We start from the raw sequence: 12,190 nt of genomic DNA, 5'->3' as shown, positions 1-12,190 counted from the left end.
GGTGGTTAAGTGTCTGCCTTCAGCTCAGGTCATGATCCCAGGGTTCTGGATTTGAGCCCCACATTTGGCTCTCTGCTCAGTGGGGAGCCTGCTTCTCCCTCTCCTCTGCCTGCCACTCTGCTTGTGCTCAAGCTCGCTCTCTCTCTCTCTCTCTCTCTGTCAGATAAATAAGTAAAATATTATAAATAAATAAACAGAAAATTTCAATCATATACCAATTTGTGTAGAGAATAAAAATGAGGAAACCCTACCTAATTTTAATTCATTTTATGAAGCCAGTGTAACCTGGTTACCAAGAATATGCAAAGATGATAAACCTAAGGAAAAAATAAAAAGGGGAAATGACTGGCCATTCTTTTGCATCAATAGAAATTCAAAAGTCCTAAGGAAAATTATTAATCTAAACCTAACTGAGTATAATAGAGTATCATGATCAACTTGAATGTAATCCAGAAACACAGAGTAGTTTAATGTTAGAAAAACTATACATGAAATTTCTGTCAGTATCAGAGTAAAGAGGGGGAAATGATCATTTTATTACATACAAAAACATCATTTTGGGGCACCTGGCTGGCTCAATCAGAAGAGCATGCAACTCTTGATCTCAGGGTTGTGAGTTCGAGCCTGATGTTGGGTACAGAGATTGCTTAAATAAACTTAAAAAAAAAATCATTTAACAAAATTTAACAGTTATTTATTTAAAGAAAAAAAAGCTGTAAAAGACTAGGCATGGGTGTGGCAAAACTTCTTTAGTCTGATGAAGATTATTATCAATTCACCACAGTAAACAGCACTCTTAATGGAGAAATGCTAGAAACACTGGTTTAAATTAGGAATGAGATAATAATGACCACTATTTAAGAATGCTTCTTTTCAAAATGGTACGGAAGATCTAGTTCAAGAAAAGGCAGTAGGACCAAAAAAAGAAGTGGAGGAGGTGGAGGAAAAGAGAAGGGAGAGAGGAAGGGAGAGAGAGAGAAAAGAAAGAATTTGAGTTAATAGGACTGGAAAGGAAGAAATAAAACTGTCATTTTCTGAAGACTATATTATTATCTACATTGAAAGCCCAAAGAATTTATAGACAATTGATATATGAGAAAGATGGACTGAAGATCACTGGGGAAGCAGTTGGGTTGGGATGAAAGTTATCCATACAGAGAAAATGAAAATGGATTCTTACCTCACTCCTGCACACAAAAATCAATTCCCTGTAGTTTAAAGAAAAGTAAGAGAAGAAAAAACAATCAAATTTATTAAATAATTCTACAGAAAAACAGCTTTATAACTTTAGGATATGAAATAATCTTTTATGCCAGACACAGAAAGCACAAGCCATAAAAGAAAATATTGATACATTAAACCACAATAAAATTTAAAACTTATGTTCATCAAAACACGTCTCAAGTAAAATGGAAAAACAAGCCACAAATTGGAAGAAGATATTTGCAATACAGAACTCATAAAATCAATAATAAAAAGGCAAAAAACCTCAATAGAAAAGTGGGGGACATACACAAACAGGTATTTCACAGAAGTGGAAATATGAGTAAAGAATAAGCATATAAGATGCTCAGCCTCATTAGTGATTCAGAAAATATATGTTAAAAACTACAGTGAGGGGCGCCTGGGTGGCTCAGTGGGTTAAGCCTCTGCCTTCAGCTCAGGTCATTGTCCCAAGCTCCTGAGATGAAGCCCCGGGCTCTCTGCTGGGTGGAAATCCTGCTTCCCCCTCTGCCTACTTGTGATCTCTCTCTCTCTATCAAATAAATAAATAAATAAAATCTTTAAAAAATATATAGTGAGATCTCTTTTTATGTTCATCAGATTGGAAAGAAGGAGAAGGGGGGTTGAGAAGAAGAAGGAGAAGGGGGGAGGAGGAGGAGAGGAGGCAAAAGAAGAGGAGGAGGAGGAAGGGAAGGAAGAGGAAGAAGAAGAAAGACAATGACAAAATTGCCAATTGTTAGAAAGGATGTGAATCAATGGGATACTTTATATACAACTAGCAGGAGTATAAATTAAAACTGTCACTAAAGGTAATTCGTGTTATCTTGGAATGTTGAACATTTGAATACCAAAAATTTGACAATTCACTCCTAGATTTATACTCTAAATCTAGAAAATTCTTTGCACATAAAGATCAAGAGACACATATCAGAATACTTAAGGCAGAACTCTTTATAATAGTAACAACAAATATGGTACCAACTCAAAAAGGAAAAGATAAATAGTGTTATATTCACAATGGAATATCAAGCAGAAGTAAAAAGGAATGAACTATTGCTATACGTAAAAATATTAATTTTAAAAATGCAATGTTGGGGGGTGCCTGGGTGGCTCAGTGAGTTAAAGCCTCTGCCTTCGGCTCGGGTCATGGTCTCGGGGTCCTGGGATCGAGCCCCGCGTTGGGCTCTCTGCTCAGCGGGGAGCCTGCTTCCCTTCCTCTCTCTCTGTCTGCCTCTCTGCCTACTTGTGGTCTCTGTCTGTCAAATAAATAAATAAAAATCTTTAAAAAAAAATGCAATGTTGGGAGCACCTGGGTGACTCGGTCAGTTGAGTATCCAACTTTTGATTTTGGCTCAGCTCAAGATCTCAGGGTTGTGAGATCAAGCCCTACATCATGCTCAGTGCTGGGCATGTAGCCTGCTTCATGGTTCTCTCTCACCCTCTCCCTTGCCCCTCCCCTCCTACCCTTCTCTGGGGGAAAAAAAAAAGATGCAATGTTGAATGAAAAAAGAATCCAGAAAGACTATATTGAGTGTAATACCATTTTTATTTAAAAAAAAAAAAGGCAAATGAAGCAGTGTATTGTTTAAGAATATATGTACATATAAATTTAGAGTTTGTAGAGAGAGGTTAAGATGACATATATTAGTACGTATTGATAATATAGGTTGTGTGTTATATATGGTTTATATAGTTTATACATACATATGTATATAGTTCAGAAATACATGCATATAAAAACTATTTTTTAAAATTCCGGTTGGTAGTTACCCCTAGAAGAAACAGCAGAAGGGTAAAAAGGAAAGAACCACATGATTATATGTGATGGTCTGTTTCTTTCTTTTTCTGTTAAAGATTTTATTTATTTATTTGACAGAGAGAGCATGAGCAGGGGTAGTGGTAGAGGGAGAAGCAGACCCCCTGCTGAGCAGGGAGCCTGATGCAGGACTCCGTCCGGGAACTCCAGGGTCCAGGGTCATGACCTGAGCTGAAGGCAGGTGCCCAACCAACTGAGCCACCCAGGTGCCCCCCTGTAATGGTCTGTTTTGCCCCCCTGTGATGGTCTGTTTCTTAAGTTGGGTGGCGCATTCACAAATGTTTCTTTTATTATTATGCTTTGTAACAGCCCAATATGTTACATATATGCTTTTGTATGTAAGAAATATTTTACTAAACATAAAAGTAATAAGATAAGTGGCCATTCTTAAAAGCAGAGTAATGTTATGACTGAGAGAAGGAAATAACAGAAAAAAGAGAATATTAGAGAGTTCATGCAAAGAATCCTTGGTTTCAGTGAAGGAGAAAGTGAAGTTATCTGAAAATGAGATGGGTGAGAGTAGAGAGGGGCTTCTGGGTGGTTTGTAGAAAAAGGAGAAAAGGAGGAAAGGAAAGAAAAAGGAAGGGAAGAGAAAGGGATAGAGGATTAGAGGAGAGAGTTACTGCCCAAGGAAGGAGTAACCACAGAAAATGCATAGGAGAGGAACCTTAGCTTCAGGAGGCCAATTAAAGTTCAGAACATAAATACGAAGTGTATGTATTCAAGACTTCCCTCCTCAAAAGCTGACTACTCAACCAGAGGAACAGAAAATGATTGAGGATTAAGATAAAGATTATCATAGAGGTCGTCACAAAAATTCAAAAAGTGGGGTGCCTCACCAGCTCAGTTGGGAGAGCATGGGACTCTTGATCTTTGGGTTGTGAGTTCAAGCCCCATGTTATGTGTAGAGATTACTTAAAATATACCTAAGGAAAAAAAAAGATTGTATTTATTTGAGAGAGTGTGAGAGAGGGAGAGAACGGGCTGAGGGGCAGAGGGAGAAGTAGACTCTCCGCCGAGCAGGGAGCTTGATGCCAGGCTCAAACCAAAATATAAATAAACTTTTTTAAAAATAAGTTCGAAAAGTAGGATGGCTGGGTGGCTCAATCAGTTAACCGTCTGCCTTTGGCTCAGGTCATGATCCTGGAGTTCTAGGATCAAGCCCCACGTCAGGTGCCCTGCTCAGCGGGGAGTCTGCTTCTCCCTCTCCCTCTGCCCCTTCCCACTTGTGTTCTCTCTCTCACTCACTCTCTCTCTCAAATAAATAAATAAAATCTTAAAAAAATTTTTGATTAAAAAAAATTCAAAAAGCAAGAGAGGCTTTGGATGTTGTCTTAAATAAATTCATATCCTTCAGTCTAAGTCCAGGAATCCAATCTGAGAAAATAATCCTGAGTTTTGAAAAATGTTTATACACAAAAATGCTCATTACAGAATTGTATATAAAAAAGGAAAAATAAATTAGTGCCCAATAATAGTATAATGGAAAAGTGAATTATGATACTTAATGTAATTGATGATATCTAGATGGATGGTCATAAAGAATTTACATGCGTGGGCACCTGGGTGGCTCAGTGGGTTAAGCCTCTCCCTTCGGCTCAGGTCATGATCTCAGGGTCCTGGGTAGAGTCCTGCATCGGGCTCTCTGCTTGGCGGGGAGCCTGCTTTCTCCTCTCTCTCTCTGCCTGCCTATCTGCCTATTTATGATCTCTCTCTCTGTCAAATAAATAAATAAAATCTTAAAAAAAAAAAAAGAATTTACATGCGTAACTTCAATGCAAATTTTATACAAAGTACAATCATAACTACATAAAATACACTATGTATAGAAAAAATGCAAAGAAACCCTAAAACGTTGACAACAACTGTTTTTAGATACTTTGTGTGTGATTTTTTTTCATTTGTTTACTTTCCCAACATTGTCCTATTGTCTTTAATGAGTATAATATATATTACTTTCAAAACAGAAAATAAATGTAAAAGATACATTTCTTAATGCTTTAAACTGGGTGGAATATCAAATAAATGATGATGTGACTAATGGACTGGTGGAAAGTGATCAACAAACCAGAAGTCACATTGATGGTCATAATGAGGACAGTAAATACTTTGTTTTAATAGAGAATAAGAGGATAACAAGGTGGTAGATTAAAACAAAAACCAAAAAAACCCTCTACATTTGAAATCTTGAAAGTAATTTTAAGTTTCAAGTATAGTTGTAATTGTGGATGGCTAAAATGGAGATATGCACATACATACACATAAACACACACACATACAGGGACACGTGGGTGGCTCAGTGGGTTAAAGCCTCTGCCTTTGGCTCAGGTCATGATCTCAGGGTCCTGGGATTGAGCCCCGCATCAGGCTCTCTGCTCAGCGGGGAGCCTGCTTCCTCCTCTCTCTCTGTCTGCCTCTCTGCCTAGTTGTGATTTCTCTCTGTCAAATAAATAAAATATTAAAAAAAATTTTTAATTAAAAATTAAACACACACACACACACACACACACACATACAGACACATGCAATGTAAATAGGGATGGATTTTGATGTGGGGTAGAAGAGAGTGAACCAAGTGAGGATGATCAGAGTCAGAAAGTGGACAAGAGCAACTTGAATGAGTAAGCCAGAGTTATAAAGTTTGGACTTCAGAAGAGAGACACAAATATTTAGCAGCATCACCATGGCAAAGTAAATTATATACTTGGGTGCCATATTTAACTGTTACAATTGAGATGCAAATGACCACCACAAATTCATTTTGTGATGAAAATGTAGAAATAACCTCTTTAGGTTGTGTTGTATTTAATTTTTTTAGTTTCTTAAATTTTTAAATTTTTTTATTAACATATAATGTATTATTAGCCCCAGGGGTACAGGTCTATGAATCTCCAGGTTTGGTTGTATTATATTTATTAATAGGTCCAGTTGTATATGAACGCATCCTGGATTCTGAAATAAATGGCCCTGCTTTTATGTTTTTTTTTTCCTCCATGTATAGATTCCAACTCATTTTTCAAAGTATATGTTTATATCTCAAATAAGCCTGGTCTAACTCATTATATAAATAAGGCCTCATTGGTAAAGCACATTAAGCAATCTTCTTTGAAGGTAATATTTTCCAAGGAGTCTGTGTAAAATATCTTTTAAATGTATCCCACTTTTCCTGTCATACACTCTAGTCACTGAGAGAAACATTATTTAAATTTTTCCAAATTTCAACATATACCTCAACCAACCTGCCACAGCAAAGTTGAATACATTATTACATGTGTGCTTTTTGTTTTACTACTAATATTTATATTAGTAAGAGCTACATATTAATAAATTGATATCATCAATACTTTGGAAGGATCTGGAAGACTGGAATGTAATTGGATTGAGACAGACTTCTCTTTGCTAAGACTCAGTTTTGACTCAGGAAACCTCTCCTCTCGGTGCTCCCTAACCAACACAGCCTCTTCAAGGATCCATAGTAGCCTAGGCATATTTCTCCTCTGTTCATACCAGTATCTGTTGATACACCTGCCTCTGTCATTCTGTGAACCCACTGAAGCAGAAAATATATTTAGTTAATTTTTGTATGTTAGTACCCATAAAAATTCCTGGAGAATTTTTTTTAAAGATTTATTTATTCATTTGAGACAGAGAGAGCAGAGGGAAGAGGCAGAGGGAGAGAGGGAGAAGCAGACTCCCTGCTGAGCAGGGAGCACAGTGTGGGGCTCTATCCCAGGACCCCAAGATCCTGACCTGAACCAAAGGCAAGGGCAGACACTTAACCGACTAAGCTACCCATGCACCCCATTCCTGAAGAATATTATAAGCCCAATAAATATTTGTTTGAATGGTTGAATGAAAATAGGAATTAATGATTGAATTATTTCCATCATGTTGTCAGTATTACCGAATTACAGAATGCATGTGGGCTAAAATTTGTTGTTCTGGTTCTACATGAGTCCATAGCATAGTACTATATTCTAAGGAATTATGAAGTTTTGACTTAATCTGCACTGCTAATCCAAAAGTCAGCCTTTATTTGAAAATTAATTCTGGTATACCCTAGATGTCTTAGAAACATTACGATGCCTCCTGGTAAAACTTCCAATTATGTGTTCATAAATTTGTTTTTAACCTGTCAAGCATGCATCGCTCCTCCTGTATCATACCTATTCTATTCTTAGTAAAATCACTGGATTCCAAATCACAACAGCATGCTTTATTTCAGCAATAATTTAGCAGAGACAAATCCAGTGCTACATGGAAAGATGCTTATTATCTCCTGCACCTCTGCCTCTCGCTCATCTAGCCCTTTTTCCAACATCTATGACAAAAGGATCTCCCTCCTCCTCCGTCTGTTTTGCTCTACAAGCTGCAGTAGAAAAAGCAGTGAACTGAGAACTGCCAGTCCGGAGACTTGGCCCCAGGGTTGTTGCTATCTTGAGTTAATTAGACTTTGAATTTGTACCTTAACTGCTTCAGGCCTCCATTTCCTCATATATAAAACGAGGGGGTTGCAACAGATGATAGTTGTAAAAAAAAAAAAATAACAAAAATAACAAAGTTTTTATTAAGGTTTACCATATGCAAGGAACCATGCTTTGTGCTTTATATACATTATCTCATTTAATTTTAATCCTTGAAACAAGTTTATAAGGTGTATCAGTCAAGGTCCAGCAGGAAACAGATGGTCCATATCAAATTGAGTAATTTGAGGAGTGCTTCATAAAGGAACTGCATTAAAAAGGTGTGAGCAGGGTGTGAGGAAACCACAAGGGATGGTGCAGTGCCCAAGGCTAGCAACGGAGAGGGAAGTGACTACCTGATCCCAGAGAGCTCTGTGGAGAAGGCTGACCACAACAGGGACCCTGGAGTCAACACTCAGACATCACTCTACCCATTCTGGGCAAACCCAACAGGTAGCCCCCTAAAACTGCCCATACGTGCTTCCAGGACCACAGAGTGGGTTGGAGAAAGTGAAGAGTAGATCTGGAGGGACCAACAGAGGATATCCACTAATATTCAGTATAGTTAGTCTGATTTATACATGAGATTACCAAGGGTCAAAGAGGTTAGTGACTCACTTACAGTTACACAATTGACACAGAACAGGACCAAGACTTAACCTCTGCCTGTCAGACTCCAGAGCCTGGGGTCCTGACTGTTTCTCAGCCCAGGAGTCCCTTTTTATACTTCCAGAGTTAGAAACAGCCTCAGAAGTGATCTCATTCTACCATCTCCCTTAAAGATGTTTGAACGAGAAGTCTTTCCATTTAGGATTTGAGCCTTGCAGAGACCTCAAATCACCTATGAAAAGCTAGTTCCTTCCTATTCCTATACTTATTGTTATACTCTGATGTGTAATTTTGATTTAGAACTCTGAGTGAGACACTGGTAGGGACAACGTTGTTAGACAGTCAAAGGATTGACTTTTTTATTATATATGTGAAAAAATTTCTTCCTTTTGACATGCTGTCAAAATCAAGCATAATTAAAGGATCTTCCTTTTCCAAAGAGCAATGGAGTATATAGTGTAGGGAATGGAGAGGGGAATAAACTGATGATTGGATTTTCCTATTTCTCATGCTGGAATTAGAATACAGCCCAAGACCATACCAAGTGTTCGAGAAGACTGGAAACAGTGAGTAGAATGGAAGATTTTTAAATGAAGTAAAACCAAAAACTAGGATTAAGCATATTCTTCAATATCCCTGTGAAGGCCCTTAAGAAAAGGAAAGGAAGTTCTTGTACAGTGAATAGTCAGATTGTTAGTTACTCCTTGCATGAGAATTAAATTTGCTTAAGAGGGAAGACTGTAGTAATTATCTGAGGTCAAGGGGCCCATCCCCAATCTGTCTGCTCCCTTGTCAAATAGAGATAAAAGTTCCACTCAGGACTCTTAGTCCTGGGGAACTCTTCCTGCACAAGCATTTCCTGACCTACGAAACAGGTTATTGTCCCAGAAAGTCAGTAATTCATTTGTTGGGAATATGAAACAAATCTTCTAGAAGCCAGGATGTTATAAAGTGTGACTCAGGGCTTGACCAGTCCTCAACGCCCATTTAAACCCAGAATCCAATTCAACTAGCATTGCAAATGTACTTCCTGGTATGAAGCAAGAAGGCAAGTGACAATACTGAGAACTTGGCCTGGCCCTATCCCAGGTCATGTCCTGTACCTGGCCTGTTCTCAGTGCCTCTCAGAGGTCACAACTCCAGCAATTTAAGCCCAAAGCAAGAATGGAAGCTTGAGTTTCACACAGGCTGGAGTGGTAGATTGGTCTGCTGTCTCTTACTAACAGGTCTTGAGAAGGCTGCTGTGGGTGAACAGTGAGTGTTCTGGCCTAGATGTGCCTCACCTTGAATTCAAATGTCTTTTAACTTTTATATATATACATATATTATGTATGTATTTATTTATTTATTTTAACACCAGAGTAGGTGATCTATCCTTTATTTCACCTGTTAAAGTAGAATGGTTACATTTTTGTTTTCATCACTTGACAAACTTCCCAATTTTAGGAGACCGTCTGCCCACAAGTAATGAGATGCTGTGAGTGAAGAAAAGGGGCACTTTAGTTACTTTTCAAAAGCCATCACCATGGCCTTGAGAGAATACTCTTAGGGGAAAAAAGTTCAGTTTAGAACTTTGTTTTAACTAGCTGGTAGTCATAAGAAATCTCAAAAAAAAAAAAAAAAAAAAAAAAGCCTGGATATAGGACATCCTTTCCAAGAAAAGTAATTCTCCTGGGACACCTGGGTGGCTCAGTGGGTTGATCGACTGCCTTCAGCTCAGGTCATGATCCTGGAGTTCCCCCCGCATCAGGCTCCCTACTCAGCAGGGGTCTGCTTCTCCCTCTGCCCTTCCCCCTCTCATGCTCTCTCTCTCTCTCTCTCTCTCTGTGTTTCATTCTCTCTCTCAAATAAATAAAATCTTCCAAAAAAAAAAAAAAAGGAAAGAAAAGTAATTTTCCTGCCACTTGAACCCCAACTATGCAGGTTTTTAGATTGTTAGATAATCAGCAGCAGCTTCTTCAGGATCTGGTAGTGAGTGAAAATAGCGTTAGGACAGAATGAGGGGAAAGAAATTCCAATGAGCCCTGCTGAACCAGGCAGGACTAAGAGTTCCCTCTTTTCAAATAAGAACTGAGTATAGAAAAGTCAACTTCTACTTGATGAGAGATTGGGAGGTGAAATGGGCTCATATGTAGGCCTTCCAAAGATAAACAACTGTGAACTTACCTTAAATTCCCTTTTAAATTAACTTTGATTTAGTAAATTTCCTGGTAACTTCCCCAGACTGGGGAAATAGAAATAGGCGTAAAGTGGCATCTCATAAACCTGTCTTTTAGGATAAATGAGTGTTGTGGGGGTGGTGGAGAAGGAAGAAGGTAAGAGGTGACGGAGCAAAAAAGAGAAGGAAGGAAAAACGGAAAGGAAGTAAGAAAGAGAGCATTCTGCCAGTTGACTTCATTTCCACACGATTCCACCCACTCTGAGCTTCTGTTGTTGCTTTGTTTATGCAAAGTTAGCGGGGCTAAGACAGAGTGAAGGGCTGAGAGATCCACACTGAAGAAGGCAAAAATAATTTTTCAAATGTAAATGAAACACACACGTTTGGACCTGGGCAATCCCAGCCTGCAGACTTTGAAATGAAAACACGCTGAGGCGGGGTAGGTGGGAGGCCCAGCGGCAGCGGGGGGCGTTGTCGGTGACTGAGGGAGCTCTGGTGAATATCAGGTTCCGATTAGTGACAACTCAGAAGTCACGCAGGCGGCTGGGGGAGGGAAGTTTGCCAAGGTCTCTGAACTCCACGGAAGAGAGAGCAGCTTCCCTGGGCGCCGGTCGGAGCTGGGCGTATCCAGAGAGACCTCTGTCCCGGCCCGAGCGCTCACACCCTGCCCAGAGATTGAGTTTGTCAGCGATCATAAAATGGGAATTGATTATTCCAGCCACCATTGATTAGGGAAGAATGCTTACTGCAGCAGCGGGGGAAAGGTTAAGAGGAAATTGACCTTCTTCTTAGGTGACATAAAGTCATTAGGTAAATGAGATATTCACACAGGAGTTTTAAAAGGTCATGCTCAATTTTTATTTGTAGCTGAAGAATCAACCTGGCGCGCGGCTTAGGGCAGGGACCCCGGTCTTCTGGACGCGTGGACCCACAGGAAGAGAACTCTCGCAGCGCTGGGCAGGGGCGCGGGTGGGGAGTGGGTTATTGTGTCGGGAGGATCCTGTTGGAATTGGCGGAGGTCTGGGGACGCGCTAGCTTTGTACCTCCTGCCTGACCTGTGTGTGCCGTTTCAGTGAATGTATGTGCGTGCCTGTGTCCCCGTGGAGGTCTGTGCTTCGCGCCGGGCTCTCCTCGGTCGCTTTCACGGGCCAGCGAAGGGATGTCGGGCAAAGACCAAAGACGGACAATTAAAAACCTTCACCCCACCAGAGCCGGCCATGTCTCACCCACAGTGAAAGAGAGTGTGTGTGTGTGTTTAAGGAGAGAGAGAGACGTATTTATGCACATATTTATCCCTCTAATTATAGGAATTAATCCTCTTACTTATGACTAAAAGGTAACGTCGAAGGACGTCCCTTTGATGTGGAAAAGCATCATTTGTGACTCACATTCAGACTGATTAAGGAATAATTGTTGTTAAACGCTTTACAAGAGGAGAGTGTTTAATTGAGGGGCATTCGTAATTTTACGGCTTAGCACAAAATTAAACGTAATTAAAAACTCAGAAATTCCAACTGATTTTCCAATTATTTTTATTGTCTGAGCTAATTGTTACACAAGGGTATCACTTCTCCCCGAAGGCATTAAAGAAAAAAAGGCAACAGTACCTTTCCCAAATTTTCGCCCAGAGGACTGGGAGCTTTGTCCAGGTACAGGCCAGGTGAAGTACCTTCCTCCTTTCCCTCCTCCCTCGGTCTGCGCCTCACGCTCCTCCCTCCCTCCCCCACCGTAATTAAGCGTTTCAGCCGCTCTCCTTTCTCTGAGTTCCTGCAACACCTTGGGATGTGAGAAAGTGATGGCAGTTCTCTTCTGCAGATCATTACAGCAAAACTGGAAGTATCTGTAGAAGGCTGATGAATTTCTTGAAGTAACACTTGTCATACATGGCGGAGAGATTAAAAAAACCTAAGTAAACACAAC

Source organism: Martes martes, assembly GCF_963455335.1.
Source record: "Martes martes genome assembly, chromosome: 7".
Taxonomy (NCBI): Eukaryota; Metazoa; Chordata; class Mammalia; order Carnivora; family Mustelidae; genus Martes; species Martes martes.
Note: the sequence above shows the minus strand (reverse complement) of the source record.